The 15159-nt window shown below is 35.6% G+C and overlaps 1 protein-coding gene across 1 annotated transcript in view; it reads right to left on the bottom strand.

Moving 5' to 3' along the window:
* The window catches only part of LOC135832603 (uncharacterized), a 142757-nt gene that overhangs the window by 48493 nt on the left and 79105 nt on the right, over positions 1-15159 (bottom strand). The window lies entirely within an intron of this gene.

Below are 15159 nucleotides of genomic sequence, written 5' to 3'. Positions count from 1 at the left end.
GAAAACATTTTCCGTTCGCTTCGACCAAAAATACATAAATTTAATTTCGCCAACGGCTATCCCGATGCCAGGCTATGAAATAATTTCAAATTATAACCCGCCACAATATGCTCGGCTATGTTTACAAGCTTCCAGTCCCGTCAGCCGGCAGCATCTACCATCTAGCGTCTACATTGTGCCTGTCCATGTCGGTCGGTGCTGAGGCGGCCACGATGGGGCAATGGCTGCCTGGTTAGATTTTTTCAACAGTTTCTCATATTAGAGGTGTGCGGTCTCGGTTGTATAATTTTATTACTCCGTACTACCTGCAGTAGGTACCTACACGAGTATTTGTTCGAAAGTTTATATGCGCGGTTCATAAAATTGTATATTGTCGAGTTTCGAAAGGTATAGGTACGAGTAAAAGGCGAAAAGGCATTCACCTGTTTGTCAATGGTTTTGGGTATGACTTATTAGAATTTTCAAAACGAAAGCATCGGGTAAAAAATACGAATAAGTTTTGGGAAGTCTATGAGCAGTGGGTATTTCATTTTAAAATGGCTCCTGTATTTTTTTAATTGAAAATTTTCTTCAAAACTAACTATTTTTTCATATTTCTTCAAAAATTTGAAAAAAATGTCATTTCAAAATACCCTTGGAAGGACCGTGAAGGTGATAAATTGCATTAGATGGCCATGTTGGTTGAGAACGCTACATATTTTCATCATATACGCGGACGAAAGCTCACTTCAATAACGGCAAACTTGAGCACACAGAAAGTTTACCATCTTACAGGAGTCGGAGTCACCGCACTGACAAAATCTACCAAAGCCACAAAGTTGTTAAAAAGTGTTTTTGTTTTTCGCTCGAATGGCAGAAAAAAACAAACAGGATGAGAGAAGGCGCAGTCAACATTTACAATTTTTTAGCCCGCAACAGATTGAAAACTTTGCAGCGTCGAATTAAATCTGCCAAGTTTTTGGCAAAAAAGTTGATATACAACGATAGAGTTGGCGTTATGTGTACAGTCGAGCGTAAACCATAGACGTTATACGAAAATGGTGTAAGTAATTATGGTTTTGAAAATGTGTATATTACGAGCTTTATATACGAGGTAGGTTTTTTCTACTCGTGTTTTTTTTTTGTTTTTCATTAATTTCATTCTTCAGGTTGCTCGTTTAGCAATATACTGTACATATACGAGTCGAATCAGCAAGACTTGTTCGTCTTATTCTTCTCACAGTTATAGCATTGTTTTTGCCGCAATTTCAACTATAGGTAAGTATGTAAACAAACGCAAAAGGTGTGGTTGCCTTATGCTATACAGCATCTTACGTTGTAGGCGAAACACTTCCACTTTATGACCAACTTACTGAACACATCAAGCTGCAAAGTTTTTACCTGAGGTTAACCTCAAGCTGTACTTTATACAGGGTGTTCTAAGCTCTTTGGTAAATTAAACGATTTCAATTATGCGTACTAAAATTCACAAAAGCAAACGTCAACTTTCAAGTTTTCATTTTAAAATACCTCAGCGTGGCGCTTCTTAGCTCGTGCCAAAGGCGAAAAAATCTCGCCTAACGTATTTCAACATCTTTCGAATTTTTCGCTCATTTTTGCGCTCCAGAGGTACGTGCCTACCGCTTCCTCCCAATGATGAACATTTTTTTCGCTTTGTTTTCAAAATGGAAAAACCTCGAAGGTTAATTTTACACGAGATTACTAAACGGGTAAAAACTTGGCTCGAGTAGTAAATCCACGTTTACTCACGTCGAGCATAGGTATTAGGTAGGTACCTATTTTTTTACATTATACCATAAAATACGTGAGTAGGATAAAGGTGGAAAATATTTATCTGTTGGTAGATTGATGGATTTACATTCGATATATGGACGTTTTTGTCGGTTAAGCGACTTTTTTTGTCACACCTTCCAAAAAAATTGGGTAATCTATCATAGGACATGATACAGCGAGCGACGATCAGGACAATGGATTTTCTCAATTTACAAATGAATTCGGATGTCTCACTCGAGGCTGTTGTGAAATGAACTTTTAAAAAGGTATTTGCTTTTTCAGTTTTTCACGATGATAAGTGAATTGTATTGTACTTTATTGTATAATGTATACGTCTCGGTGAGTTCCTTTTTTTTTCAACCTTTATTAATGTCCTCGTTCCCCTTATATATAATATATACAGGCTCAGAGAAGCTTTCAGTTTGCTTTTATTTAATACCCTATTTCGCGAGACGATTTCCAAAGTAGAATGAGAGAGAAAAAAAGGGCAAAACATAACATCGAGAAAAAAATTCTTTTAAAAGTTATTCCAGTTAATCGTGGTAATTAAAGTGTATTTTGGTAGCGAAAGGCGAACTATTAAGTGAAGCCAGTTCTGTTTTTTTCGTCTTCTAATTTATAACAACACTAATTGCCCCCGAAACAGAAAGCTTTAACGCCAGATTTCGCCTTCTTGATTTGAATATTTTATACGAACTTGTTAAGTAACTTTTTCTGTAAGCAGAGAAAGAGAGATAGAGCGACTCAGTGTACCTAAAATAAAAATAAAATCACTAGTTCTTTTTTATAATAGACTCGTTCGTTTTAATTGGCGGAAAGTTCTTTTTTCTCTCACTCTTCCTATTCCCTGTTTCACTCTTTATTCGTACATTTTCCAGCTACAGTGCGTTTTTCTGTTTAATTCAATAACTGACATTTAAAACGTGTTACGGCGACTAATTTTTACTTCACGTTTTCCACGCATGGGAACTTTCAATTTTTAATAATTGAGGTGTTTTTTTCCTACTCGCAGCACTCGATCCGTCGACATTTTTGCAATCGGTAGAGCAGATGGATAACATTTTCAAAGCTTTGGAAACTGAGCCGCTCCAACTGCAGCACATCGTCCCTTTTTTACGATGAATTTTTCATTCGCGCCCATGTCGCATTACCTATAGTGAGAAAGGTTTTCGCTCAACGATAATCATTACCTATTTCGGAATGGGTAGCGAGATAAGTAGAAAATTACAGCGGGCAATAGGTAATTGCAATACTTAGCTGGTGATTATTGCTCGTGTTTGTTGGCCATAAAATCTTTATTTTTCATCTCTTCGATATTTGCATGAAAAAATCATTTGCAAACCATTTTCATCAAAATTTCAGGTTTTTATGAAAGTAGGTATAAGCAAATGAGTCATAGAAAACGTTTAAAAACAAACCATCAGGTATTTACAGATTAGTGATTACAATAAGGTCTTTGCTTTTCACTAATTGCTTACTTACCTACTGGTTGCTTTTGAACTTTTTCTCCTTCAAAGTCTCAGCTTTAGTCTTGAGAGACACTTTGCAAGATTTCATCTATTTCTCACTTCATTTTGAAAGTGAATGAAAGATGTTTGATTTTTTCCCAGCTTTTCAGTGAAATTATTCTCGAAAAAATGCTCTAAATCGATGAAATGACAACGTTGATAATTTGTCTGTTTTTTTTTTTTCGGCCAAGTCTTTCGGTTTTAGGCAGCTTTTTTTTACGAACTCTTTTCAATAGTTTAGTAAAATAACCACCAAAAGGTTTTCGAGTCATCTACTACATATGTATTCATTTTTAGAATTAGATTTTTCTTTAGTCTAGTCTCTCACTAGGCTCAAAAAAAAAATTAATTAAAAAAAATAGGTAAGTACTCACGATGTAGTAAGAAAGGTTCTAAGTAGGTATACACATAGTTCTTCGTCCACTTACCTGCAACAAACAAAAACAAAACAATTTATCGATCAGTTAATTGCTAATTACTTCACAGCATATTTGTCATAAATTAAGCTTTGTATGAACATTTCAATATGACTGTTTTTTGGACAGCAGATTACTCTACACATACCTATATACACATCATCACCGGCTAAAATACTAGAATGAGATTTCCTACCTTCAGATTTCGAAACCGTAGCAAGCAAAAATTATTGTTTCTCAATCTAAAATCCCTGTATCTAATAAATTTCTTGCTTACCATCTTTCTCTTGACCTTTCAAAAGTGGTGAAATTGCATTTCCACTTGAAAATTTACATCTTCGTGACAGTTTCTCTTCCTGAGATTTTTTTAGAATAGCTTTTCGACGGTATTTTCGGTAAGTTTTTTTAGAGAGGCAATTATGAAATTTGGTGGAAAATTTTTCCTCAAAATTTATAAAAGACACCAAACAACACCATCAACCTGAATTTGAACCGAATTTGCCATTTTTATCGATGTTTCATAATTTCAATATAAAAATTGAATTGTGCAATTTTGGGAACCCGTAACCCCCCCTCTTTTCGTGTGACCCACGGAGCCAAAATTCAGTTGAAAAAATAAAAATGCGCATTTTCCCAGGAAGATGCGTTAGAAAAAAAAATTTGTGAGAAACTGCCAAAGGTGGAAATTTCAAACTGAAATTGCAATTTCTTTTTTTGGAGGGGTTACTGGGGCTGAAAAGGGAACCTCTTGAGGTGTCCGTCTCCGATGCGAACGTGACCGCGATTTTTTGAAATAGCATGGTTTAAAACCCCCAAAACAAAATTTTCAGCTGTCCAACTTCATATCTCGATATTTGGCGAACGTTTGAAAATTCAAAAATAATTGTTTTTGGTGATTTATACATTTTTCAAAAAAGTAGGTACGTACATGATCAGTAAAAAATAAAAATGATCTAAATAAATCCTAAAGCTGATATTAATTCCCCAAATCCAAATTTCACCATTTCCAGCCATTCTGGAGGCTCCAGCGCGATTTTTCAACTTCTCCAGAATTTTCAATTTGCTCCAGAAGACGTGAATATGAAGTTGGGCAGCTAAAAATCGAGTTGCGTATTATACTCGACCTGTTTAACGAATTTATCCACATTTGAGCCGATTTTGGAGGGGACAACTCAATAGTGGTTTTTTGACCAGCTTTTTTCATAATAAAAATATCCAAAAATTAAAGGGCGGCCCCAGAAGGCTGGAAATGGTGAAAGCCGCTCTCGTGGGGTCAGTTCATGACTAAATACTGCGATTCGCGCAAATTTCTAAAATTTTCTCGCAAATGGGAAATTTTTTATGTTTGAATATTTTTATTTCGAAAAAAAGCGGGTTAAAAAACCACTCTTGAGGTGTCCCTTCCAGAATCGGCTCAAATGTGTATAAACTCGTCAAACAGGTCGAGCATAACACACAACTCGATTTTTAGCTGCCTAAGTTCATATCCACGCCTTCTGGAGCAAATTAAAAATTCTGGAGAAATTGAAAAATCGCGCTGGAGCCTCCAGATTGGCTGGAAATGGCGAAATTCACGCTCGTGGGGTCAGTTCATGACAAAATACTGCGATTCGCGCAAATTTTGAAAATTTTCTCGTAAATGGAAAATTTTTGATTTTTGAATATTTTTATTTCGAAAAAAAACTGGTCAAAAAACCACTCTAGAGGAATCCCTTCCAGAATCGGCTCAAATGTGGATAAACTCGTCAAACAAGTTGAGCATAACACACAACTCGTGGAGCAAATTAAAAATTCTGGAGAAATTGAAAAATCGCGCTGGAGCCTCCAGAATGGCTGGAAATGGCGAAATTTGGATTTGGGGAATTAGTATAGGTTTTAGGATTTATTTTGATCATTTTTACTGACCATGTATACGTACTTTTTTTAAAAAGTATAAATCACCAAAAACAGTCAATTTTGAATTTTCAAACGTTCGCCAAATATCGAGATATAAAGTTGGGCAGCTGAAAATTTTATTTTGGGAGTTTTAGACCATTCTCTTTCAAAAAATCGCGGTCCCGTTCAAATCGGAGGCGGATACCTCAAGAGGTTCCCTTGTGAGGTGATGATCTGATAGGTAATGTCCAAATTTTATCACGGGTGTTTTAGACCATGAAGAAGAATTTGAGCAGGTCATCATTTCAAAATCAGAGGATAGGACCATTTTACCTGGCGATGCTCTTTCATCGATTGGAAACTTTCATTTCGAATTGAAAACCACCAACAAAAACTTAGTCGACAAGGTTAAACGATCTTTTTAGAATATTTTAATTTTTTCATTTTCAGTCCAAATCACTACGGTAATTGAATAGCAAATAAGCAAATATATACTCATTACTCATGCTACGATATGAAATTCATAGAATAGACAGAGGTACCTAGTAATTAGGTATTTCACAGTCACGAATTCTTAAAACAACAATATAATCATGTATAGGACGTCGAGCAGGGCTCATTTCGACACGCTGAAAAATAGAATAAAATCGAAAAAAAAGAGAGAGAAAAGAAACAATACAACAACCCAAACGACGTCGTCATTTCGCACTCGAAAGCATTATAGAAAATTTCCCAACAAATATACCACCACTAGGTATATCGTCGTATAATGTGCTAAAACAAACCTAACGCAGAATATTTTCACGATCTCGACTCGCTCGTTTAGCTCGTGAAAAAGAAGAATAAAGATGAGGGCGAGTCTAGCAGGGTGAAAAAAGTTATCACTCATAACGTTCGTGGACGCCTGTGAAGCCAAAGTAATAAAATTTTTAATTTGGAAATCTTTCGCTGACAAACAGACAGAGAAAGAATGAAATACACACCATAGTCGCAGATTTTTTTGCCGCCCATATCGAAGACTGTATAGTGTATACATAAGGCGAAAAAAAAAATGTTAGCGTTTTTCAGATTTATTTTAATAGCCATTATAAAAATATAGTCGGTGCTTTCGAGATTTTTTATTATCTTTTCGAAATAAAACTTAATGGAGCTTACTTAAAAGGACAAATTTTTCCAGATATTTGGCTGCGGCGACGGTGGCGTGGCGCGCGGTTGAAGCAAACTTGTTGAACGTTTTATATTTTTCTTTAGAGTTACTCGACGAATATTTTTACGCGCTTGCGACTTCCGTAAAGCTAATGAAGTTGATTAGCAACGAGCCAATTTGGGTAATGATTTTTCTCCTCTTTTTCCCCCATTTCTTTTCGCAGCAGAATGAACCCTCCTCCTGTTCGCGGTGTTTTTTTCAGAAGACGTAATATCCCAGATGAAATTTTAGACAGATGAGCGAAATACTATAATTTAAAAACACGTCAAGATTGATTAAAGGTAAATAATGAAATTTTAGCTTCTGTGTGCTAATTTTCGTTGTGATGTTTTGTTTTTCGATTTAATTACGGGGATAAATTAATAAACAACATGGTAGTTATACGAGTACGATGAGGAACACTGACATGACAGAGGACTTCGTCTTCTATATAGGTAGGTCTTTTATTTATATACCTACCTACACGCAGTCGTGTGTTTTTCTATACACGTTCATCAATTTTCTTTACCTAATTAGATGAAAATGTCGGCGTGTTTGCTGTCATAATACACTTTGCTGATGCGCCATAATTATCATTTCGAGGCTTGAGTGGCACTCGTAGTTAAGACGTGTATGAAGGATTGGAATTTAGCGCGAATTACTCAGCTATAAATTATAAGAGAAGAAGTCATTCTAAGTGTAATTGGTTGGATCATTTTTGTTAAAAACCCAACAGCCCCTAGTCGAAGCAAAAATAAAGTCACCAGTGCTGTACGTTACAGATTTTGCTCTTTTTTATATGGCCTTCCTTTGACGAGCTTTTTAAAACTGGGTAAACTTGAAGCAATATCTGTTTGTACTCGTAGGATGTTGAAAAGAATAGAAGATAGAAATTTTAAAATTAGCAATTGAAATTTAGAGACCTCAAAATCCAACTTTTAGAATGACAGCTCAACTTTTCAGGAGTTCAAAAGAAGTGAATTACACAAAATCGGAAAAAATTACAATTTACTTTTTTTCCTCTTTTCGACAAACTAATTTTCAAAGTCGAGTGATCTCAATATTTCTAGAGGCAAATAACTTAGATAGATCAGAGTTGAAAAAAAAAATTACGAAGTGAAGTCGTGTAGTGATTGTACATATATAATGTTTTGAAGATGCAAAGTTTGAAGTGGGGTATTATTTTTTCTCTTTTCATTTGAAATTTGAATAAAAAACACTGCTCTGGGTTCTTCTTCACGGAAATACTAATTTGAGATTTTTTTTCAGTCTCACGATACAAAAATTTCAATAATGTACCCGCGATAAATTTCAAGCAATTTATTCGCATAGTTCATATTCACACCCAGTAAATTCTTGCAACATTGCTATACGCGTCGATTGATACGGAAATATAAAACACACACACGTTTGAAATCGTCTTTGACTTTCAATATTGAAATCAGCTCTAAAATATCCGGCAATTTCATTCATGTATTGTCGAACACGAGCTAAATGAAAATTTTGCTCACAATAAATTTCTTCTTTGAGACATTTGGCGTCGTCGTTTACAACAAACAATACGAGTATATGTATAAAGTATCGATCTAAACGATAAATTTATCCTCGTATAAAAAAAATACTTCTTTAACGCGATTTCAAAAAGAAACAAGTGCGAGTGCGTAAGACGACATATCAGTTGTCAAATTACATCGCTGATAAACATACAATAACACAACACACACGTCGCATGTACGTACGTATAACGTTCTTAGTTTATAAAAACAATTTCGTTAAGAAAAAAAATTAATATTGTTAAAAGGAATGATAGCGTGAAATACGAAACGTTTTTCCAGCAGACGGTATTATTTCTAAATTAGAAAAGCAAAAAGAAATAACACGTTGATGGTAAAATAAACTTTAAAACTCTCAGTACCTACCGCTGGTAAACGTTTATTCAACTGTACAGCGATAGAGTAGGCTTTTCGTGTGTGTAAATGTAAACAATGCGATAGAAAAGTAAAGTTGACTTTTTCGTGTTACATCGAGACCTCACATCACTTACGCACTTACCAAGATATTAAAAACTATCTAACAATTACCTTCTCTCATCTATCTATGTATGTAGTTCTTTTTTCCACCTCGGATCTTCAGGCAGTGAATTTGCAGCCTGCAACGTTCACATTTCATGATAAATTGTTTAGTTAATTTTTCTGCACACATTTTCTTCGGGCCATCTTCAAACATATGGAAAAACTAAATTAAACACGAAGCAATCTGTTTAACCAACTGTTCCACCTATGAAAAGAAAATTTTGCACAGTCTGCAACGCACGAATCTAGTTAAAAGCTCGCGAATACAGGTGGAAAAACATAATATCTTGAAAATATTCACGCTACAAACTCGATTGCGTTCTTTGCTTTCATAACATAACACGTTACGTTCGCAGCAAAACTCGCGTAAATTTAAAGCAAACCGAGTAGGTACTTATTAAACAAAAAGATGAACACTTCGGAAACTCGAGCTCGCGTATTTACGGCAAATTCATTAGGCAACTCATTTAACACATCTACAGGCCCACTCGACTTACCTACGGCAGTGCTCCAGCGATGTAGTCGACTGGAACAAAGGTGCTGCCGTACTCATACGTCAACAATACAACTACTTGAAATCAAACAAGGAAGGAGAAATTATTTTTCCATAATGTATAATCGAGCCATAAATACTGTCATTAACTTTGAACACGAGTAATACAAAAACCAAACTTTTTAAAAGTAAAAGTGATCATATGTATTTGGAAAGTAGGCAAAAATAGCTGCAATTTGACTGTACTTCGCTGCAACATTGTCACCAAGGGCCTAGGGGTTTAACAAAAAAAAGAAAGACACATGAAAAAAGAAGACCGCACGTACGCCAAAGGCCAAAAAAATCGCCCGTAATATTTTTCTGAAATATAAATATTTTTTTACTAAAATAATAATGTGCTTCGCAGTAACACTAAATTATGTATTATTTTAGTAAAAAAGACTGATTTTTGATTTGGCTGTTTGATGTTCTGAAAGCTCATGTTACCCAAACGTCAGAACCAATATTTCAGCTGCTGAAGTTGATTTTTCGAGAATTTTTGAAAATGGTCGAAATAGCCCATTAGAATGAATTTCGGCTTTCCAAAACTCCATTTGATGAAATCTTGTGGTAATTTCAAGTTTCAAAAATCTGCTGGAGACTTCAGAACTGCTCAAACCGGCTTGAAACAGTTTCCAATCGATTTGGTAGGTCGAAAATAGACTATATCCCAAATTTCAGATTTCTTGGGCAATTTGGTAAAATTTTGATTTTTTCCCCTCATTTTTGGCCTAAATTTGATTTTCAAAAATTCGCCAAAAATTCGAAATAGGCACTTTAGCACTTGAAATTTTGACAGGTGATAAATTTTTGCCTGATCTTTTGATCTACTTTTGTACGGTTTAAAAAATTTCGTGCAAGTCTTATGTTGGACCGCAAAATCTGCGATTTCGGCTAACCTGTCAATCAAAATGGCCGCCATTTTGTAAATAGGCCCACTTTTTTTGAGGGCAAGGGCTAGAAATGTTCCTTAGGACTCCCTCTTCAAGAAAAAAGTTGTCCCGCAGGATCGACGGGAGGGGGGTGCATTAGATCCTTATGCGCCCCCCCCCCCACTAGTCTGTATTCATGCTGAAGGAACACGTAAAACCGGGTTGGTTCCAAGGTGAGCGCTACCTGAACCTTTAGTGAATGAAATTTCAGCCGGCGGTAAACAATAATTATTGAAAAGTACTCGCATAATCAAGTCAGATTACTATCTGAGATTGTACATACAAATAAGTAGGTATATAAAAATTATATTATGAAGATGGGTGGTCCTTATTTTCAGTTTTCGAATTTTTTTGATTCCTCCCCCCAAAGTTGTTCCTTTATATGAGAAAATAAATCCCTAAAAATTTCAGTCGGATCGGATGATATTAACCCGTGCCGCAGAGCATCTGAAATTTTAGAACTGGTGGACCGCGTAGCCGTTGTATTTTCCCACGAGAGCTGCGCGGCGTTGTTCATGTTTTCCCTCATACGCATATTCCATAGTTCTATATTCGGCTGGATGCAGTGAAAAACATTTTTTTCGACGAGAAGGTCTCCCTTGGCCCTCAAATAAAGATCCTTGAGTATAATCCGCATTAGAAAATATTTTGAGGCGATTAAGATACAATTTCTGAAAATGTTCAAAATTAACATAGGAAAATTCCAACAATTTTTGATTTTGAAAATGTAAGTAATACCAAAAAAGAATACCAAACGATGCCAAAAGAAACCCTAAACCAGTGTTACCAATTTTTGATTGCCCGCCCGTTACAGCTATTGCATCATCGCAGCAATATTTGTTCATTATAAAAATTTTTGAGGGACATAGCCTTTTGGCATGATTTTGACAAATATGTATCACCCCTGCGAGCTATCACGGAGCAATCCAAAATTGGTAACACTGGTTTAGGGTTTTTTTTGACATCGTTTGGTTAAAGCTCTTTAATACAAGTATGGAAATAGATTATGCTCTCAAGAAAGTCATAGCATTTTACGTATGTGTTACATACTGCGCATGGCAGGTTGGTGTTGTGACGGGGTGGAGCAACCAATGGGGTGCAACGTTGTACGTGAACAGCTGATTTGATGCGTGCTCGCGCATTGCGCAGTACGTAAAACTTACGTAAAATCCTATGACTTTCTTAAGAGTATAATCTATTTCCATACTTGTATTAAAGAGCTTTACGTTTGGTATCCTTTTTTGGTATTACATTTTCAAAACCAAAAATTGTTGGAATTTTCTTACCTATGTTAATTTTGAGCATTTCCTAGAAATTTTATCTCAATCACCTCAAAATATTTTCTAATGCCGATTATACTCAAGGATCTTTATTTGAGGGCCAAAGGAGACCTTCTCGTCGAAAAATTTTTTTTCGCTGCATCCAGCCGAGTATAGAACTATGGAATATGAGCATGAGGGGAAAACACGAACAACGCCACGCAGCTCCCGTGGGAAAATACAACAGCTACGCGGTCTACCAGTTCTAAAATTTCAGATGCTCTGCGGCACGGGTTAATGTTATCCGATCCGACTGAAATTTTTATGGATTTATTTTCTCGTATAAAGGAACAACTTTGGGGGGAGGAATCAGAAAAATCGCAAAATTTTTTTTGTCTAATATAAATAAGAACCACCCTATGAAGATATTGTACTCATTGCCTTTAAATTGACATACAATTATTATCTTTAGGACAGCGACATTCAGTAAGCCCGATTACTTTCAGGTTCTTTTTGGCTTTAGAAACGTTTCGGAGCTGTGCGACAGAGGCGTGATGGTTTTTGAAAATTCTGCTCCGCTATACTCGAGGGGCCGCGTGCTGAAATTAATTTATCATCTGTAAGCTCTTCGCTCACCCTCGCCGCATCATGTCCATAGTCTGCTCGTACCCCGAATTCACGTTAATCGTGCTGCACACGTAGAAACGTGACCGAACATCGAAACTGCGGTGAGACGTAGCTAAATTTGCACGCGAACATGTCTGTCGATCTAGCGTCGAGCGTCCCGTATCCAGATACACGTAGAAAAGGCATGCACGCGGTTTAAAACGTTAATCATTTTACGACAAATATATCTGTATTCGTTTAACCTGCGATTTCCGAGCTTTATACGAGCTCGTAAAGCAAAAAAATTTACGCCCGCTTCGTCTCGATAAATCATCGCGGTGTACGGGCTCGAGAATAATGGCATGGGGAAGGGAAGCTTTGTGCCTTTTGTAAAACAAATATCGATGGGCTTTTTCGGCGATGCCAATCGATTAAAAGGGATCCTTTCTTTTCCCTTCGTCGGAATCATATAACGTAATAAATTTTATTTACACCGTTTTTAATGACCGATGCGGCGAGTTTATGATATTAATTTCGTTATCTTCTCTACCCTCTGTGTTCCGGTTTGCCTCATTGGTTCTGGTATGGTCTTGTATAGGGATGCTGAATAACGAATATGGTTAATTTTCATTCGATTCCATGAGATGGTCGAATCGTGTTTATTCACGTGAAATAGCTGAATGTAATAAGGTTCTCGAATGTCGATATACCTAGTAATTGAATAACTACATAGGGGTGGGTAGCGTTTGACTTTTTCTGGGGGGGGGGGGTTGAGAAAAAGTTGTGGGTTGATGTCAAAAGATCATGGGGAAAATATTGGTTGCCCTAAATCAAGTTCCCAAAAGTCAAAAAAAAACTTTTTAAATCTTTCATTTTTTTGGAGGTTGCACTTCACTTGTGAAAATAAGACAATATAGGGCATTTAGATATGAGGTGATATCTCTGAAAAAGTACAGGAAAAAGCAAAAACTATTTTTTTCACTTATTTTTGTTCTTCTTTGCAAAAACACTTCCTTCTATTTCAATAGTAAATTTCAAAATTAAAATGGTTTCTCAACACTTCGCTCACGCTACAATTTTTTTCAATCCATCTTCAAAATCCCAAAAATAGATCAAAGAACGTCTTCATAGCCATACCTTTTCATGAGGCAAAAATTTTGAAACAATTTTTTCGTTAAAAATTTAAGCTACTCAATAAAAAACATTTTTTATTTCTCATTTGAGAAATAAATAAAGTAGGTACCTACATGTAGGCTTAGGGCAAGTAAAACTATTTGAGCTCAACTTGAGTAAGTGGTAGGAGTGGTGAACACTTGATAAAAATTAATTTTTGACAGAAGCATCACTTTTTTGAGACCAAGATGAATATAAAACGTGAAAGTAAGACAATTTTCCCTGAAGAGAATTTGTAAAATTTGCTATTTCGATGTTCGCATTCTGAGGTTTCCTCCTCTTTCCATGAATTTGATATCGCCGGGGGCTTCTAGGCTTTCAACTTTATAAGAAAAAGCAATGGATTTTTTTTTTCAGCGTCAGCGTTGTTTTTATTTCCCTAAATTCTACCTTTATTTCACACGTATTGGTGCAAACAGTACGAAGAAAAAACCATTCGTTGGTTTCAATTGTGTTTTTCCCTTCATTATCAATATATTTATATATTTTTTGAATTGTTTTCTTCATTTTCTCGCGGTTCGTAAAGTTTTTAAATTTATTTTTAGAATACCCACACTTTTAACGCGGGCAGTTTTTTTTGTTTTCTCCTATTGTTTTACAAGTGGTGTTTTTTTCTACACCCTGTAAAATATTCGAGTTGACGAGGTTGTTTTCTCGGTTCTAGAGTCGTAAACAAATGTACGAATTGATCGATATTTTAAAACGTACGTTCGTTGTTGGAATTTTTTCCTCGTGTTTAAGTTAAATCAAGATGCTGAATTTTTTCCCCATTGAAATGGTTGCGGTATAATCGAAAATTTTCAACGCTTGGGCACGCGATTTTTTTCTCTAATTGGAATAAATTTCGCACCTTTTATTCGATGTAGTTTTTTTTTTTTTTTTATTAAAAGCTTTGTTTCAATTTTCATTATTGCGTTTTTGCTGATTCGACGAAGGAAACGGGTGATTGTAATAAACACAATTAGATGTATACAGGGTGGATCATTCGCATTCTATGCGATAAATTTTTGTACCTCTATGTGTCTATACTCATTTCTTAAAATTGATAAGGATTTTGAACTTAGTTGCTTCACGGATGCACCACTCAAAATTCATTTTTTTCAACTTCTTAATCCAAAAAACTACTCGAGCAACTTCAAGATCGCAGAAACACCACGAATGGTTCACCCTGTAAGTTTACTTCCAATTCCTCGACCATTGCACTATTCTAACCCTTTTATTACGTAATTATAAAATGTCAACAAAATAAATATCAAGTGTAAAAATTAAAGAGAGAATTATTCGATTTAATTGCTCGTAATATTTCTCACGATCAGAAGAAAAAACACTCGAGTTGTTGTTTTCATTTTTACGAGTTTTTCCCGGCTGATAAAATTTCTCGATAATGTTGAAAAATTCGTGAAAATTACAACATCACGCACGCATTCAACGTCTATCCGTGCGCAGAATGTAAGTAAAGAAAATATAGCAACAATTTACATTCTGCAAATAATGCTTAAATTTACACCTGTTACAAGTTTAAATTTTATGGCACGATTGATCCTAAAATAATAACCTGTTCACTCACCTCTCTCTTTCTATGTAGTTAGGGTTTCTTCGATCGAAACTCTGATTTGGAGTTTATTACATTAAAATATTAGGTACCTATGTACGTTGTATACCTACTCAAGTTTTAAAACTTGAGCGACAAATTTTCTCGTCATTGCTTATGCATAGTATCACGAATTGCTCGAAAAATGTAACTAATTTCGACAACGTTGTCTTCGTTTTTCCTGCCTTGTTTTTCATCCATATTCAAAGTATTTTAAAGCAACCTTAACGCCGCAG

The sequence above is a fragment of the Planococcus citri genome, chromosome 1, assembly GCF_950023065.1.
Source record: "Planococcus citri chromosome 1, ihPlaCitr1.1, whole genome shotgun sequence".
Classification (NCBI taxonomy): Eukaryota; Metazoa; Arthropoda; class Insecta; order Hemiptera; family Pseudococcidae; genus Planococcus; species Planococcus citri.
Note: the sequence above shows the minus strand (reverse complement) of the source record. Positions and strands in the feature narration are given on the sequence as shown.